The sequence below is a fragment of the Propithecus coquereli genome, unplaced genomic scaffold (genome assembly GCF_000956105.1).
Source record: "Propithecus coquereli isolate 6110/MARCELLA unplaced genomic scaffold, Pcoq_1.0 Scaffold194, whole genome shotgun sequence".
NCBI classification, from domain to species: Eukaryota; Metazoa; Chordata; class Mammalia; order Primates; family Indriidae; genus Propithecus; species Propithecus coquereli.
This window is the reverse complement of record NW_012144300.1, coordinates 1,711,239-1,714,355: the sequence shown is the minus strand read 5'-3', so window position 1 is coordinate 1,714,355 and position 3,117 is coordinate 1,711,239.

The window sequence follows — 3,117 nt, the reverse complement described above, 5'->3', positions numbered from 1 at the left end:
TGGTCTTGAACTCCTGGGCTCAAGCCATCCTCCTGCCTCAGCCTAGCTAGGACTATAGTTGCACACCACCACACCCAGCTAGGTCACCCTTTTTAAAGTGAATATGGCTAGGTAGGACATGTCAGGCTGACAATATTATTGGCCTGTTTTATTTCAAAATGAGGTGAGGAGTGCTGAGCTGAACTGGAGCTCTTAAAGGGTTCCATCATAGAGAGTAATAGTAGGCACACTAACTGAAAATCATTTACAGGTAATGATTGGGAAGACTTACCCCCTGGGATGGTTGTTGATACTTATAAAAGTCAGCTATGTTTATTGACTTGACTCAACAAAAAGTCATGTGTTGTTATTATGACATCAGAATACTACTCCATGTTAGATAAGAAGCAAGGGGCATAAAAAGTGAGGGGGATGGGCAGGCTGAGCAGGAGGCAGAGATGTGAACTGTAGCCGAAGCAGGTTTCCATAATTACTTCTTTTATTTCAAGAATGGAATATCTCACTCCAGGTGTAAATTATTGAGAAAAACATCTTTTCCTTTAAAGTGGATTAAGCAGAAGTAGCTCTTCCAAGCTGACGGTTCAGGAAATAGTATAGCCAATGCCGACTGTCTGCAGAGCACTCTGCTAGATGCTGTAAATAAAGAAAACGAGTTTTCCTTCGCAGTTTGTCCTTTTTTCCTAAAAGGTTGGTACAGGGTTGGAGTCAGGAACCAAAGCAATCACACACTTCACAGGCTGAAAGAAACTATAATGTTCTCGTAGGCCAGTCCCACAACTAATGGGTGAGTTATTTCTTCCACCTCCCCTCTAAGTGCCCATTCTATCTGGGCTTTGTATCTTCAGACATGGAGACCTGTGCTTCCCGAGGGGTGGAGAACAGTCCCAGATGGTGACAGTTGTTTCTCTGAGTGGGAGTCAGGAGGAGGAGGGCCACAGTGGGAACAGCTTGCCATTGGCTGCTGGCTGCTCCTTGGTGAGCCCTGGGGGACTGCTCTGGGGACTCGGCCTGGACAGACCTGAACCTTAGGGAGACTTCATCGGCAAGTCCCCCCCAACAAGTGCTTCCTTGGCTGAAAAGCTGATTTTCCCTCAATACTTGTGTTGTTTTAGATACTTCTACTCCAGACAAAAGACCTTGTTCTTTGTGGTGGTTTGTCCAGTTGGGAATTATTTTTTTTCCACTTTGTTATTAATCCATTCATCTAATACGTTTTTATTGAGTCTTATTATAGGAAACTGAAGCCCAGAGAGCTTAGGTTGTATACTCAAAGTCACAACTTTGTGATTTAGTGATAGAATGAACAACTTCTGGCTCAAATTCTAACATGTTTTACATTATTTGGGGTGTGATCTTACTTTGTTTTCACTGAGTAATTTTTTTTTTTTTTTCGGCTTTTTTTGGGGTTCCGGTTTTTTGGTTTCGTTTTTTTGCCTTTGCTCCCCCCTTACTGAGTAATTTTTAAAAATCATATTCTTTGTTAACATGCATCTTATTTTTCATTAATGTACATCTTCATTAGTGGCAACTAAGGATTGATAGCACTAGGATGAAAGAGGTGCGGAGAGGACAAAAGAGAACTGACATGCATTGAAATTTTATAATATACTTGGTTCAATACTGGGTACCCTACTTGGGACATCTCATTTAATTTTCACAACCATCCTGTGAAGTATGTAGTATTGCTCCCATTTTATAGATAAGGAAATCGAGGCTTAGAGAGTTTAAATAACTTGTCCAAGTTCATGTAGGTGTCGAGTATTAGAGCTGGTTTGAACAACCATTAAATTATACTGCCTCCCATGCCCTAAACAAGACAAACTGGATGTGTAAATGCCTACTTATCTCCAATTAGCTCTGCACAAATTTTTCATGTACTTCAAGGAAGAGCCTTTATATTATATTGGCCCTTGATCCTGAGTTTGTTCTTTATTCTTCTTTTCTCTTCATCAGATTGGTACTAATTGATCAACACTTAGATCCTGAGTTTAACTGCCAGGAGATATTGACAGTCCCATGTAAAAAAGAGTTACTCAAGTAACACATGCATTGTTACATAGACCCAAAGATAAGTGAAGGGGATTACTTGAACAAAATAAGCAAGAGGGAAGAGGCTATTTGATTTCCTATGATCTCTGACCTTGAGACAGTTCTGATGTTTTCAAAATTTATGCAGTGGCAGTTAAATTTTTTTCTTGAGAGCTTCCATTCATTGATCTATATACTACAAGTCACATACAATACAAACTCCTCTTCTATATAACAATGCTTCAAATTATTTGCATTTGGCTTTCAAGGTTTCCTCGGGTTTGAGGTGGAGGTGTGGAAGAGAAAGAGTTGAGTCACAGGCTTCTGGTTAAACATGGCAGATGAATCACACACTTTTGTATTCTCTGCCTCCCTAAATCCATCATATGTGACAGTAAATGAATAAATAAAGGTAATTAGACCACTAGGGAAAAAAGAAAGGAAAAGATGACAATAGTGGACAAAATATTTTAGTCACAATTTTGGGAGAGGGAAAGCAAATAGAAAAGAGATACCTCATTTAGCAGGGCAGAGAAAATTACAACCTAAGGATCAGGAGAAAGTATTTTGATAAAATGTGAAGAGAACCTTGAAAAAGCTCCCAGTACTGTGGAAAGCTGGAGAGAGGCCCATGGCTGAAAACAAGGAGCTGAGTTCAGAGTGTGGGTACACACCTGCTGATCCCCAGTTCTCCTCTCCCACCTGGGCAGCCAGGGGATTCTCTCTTCTTCCACATCCATAAAAGTCCACAGGTTTATTCTCCAGAGAATTGAACCAGCGAGGCCTGGTTCAGTGTACTCGCTTGGTACAGTGAATAAATGTACAGAAAAGTGAACACCTTCTTATTGAAGATGGGGTGGGACCCAGCCTGTTCCCCCACTCTATGCCTAGAACACCACAACTTCCTATACTTACTTCTCCCACCCTCATGCCACACCTGTAAGTCACTTAGTAGCTGTCTCCATTATCAGATCAACTGGCACAGGGTTCAATACTACCTGTGGTTTCAGGTATCCCCTGGGTATCTTAGAGTGTATCCACTATGGATAAGGGGAGACTACTGTACAAGCACTTTAGAACGCTTTCATT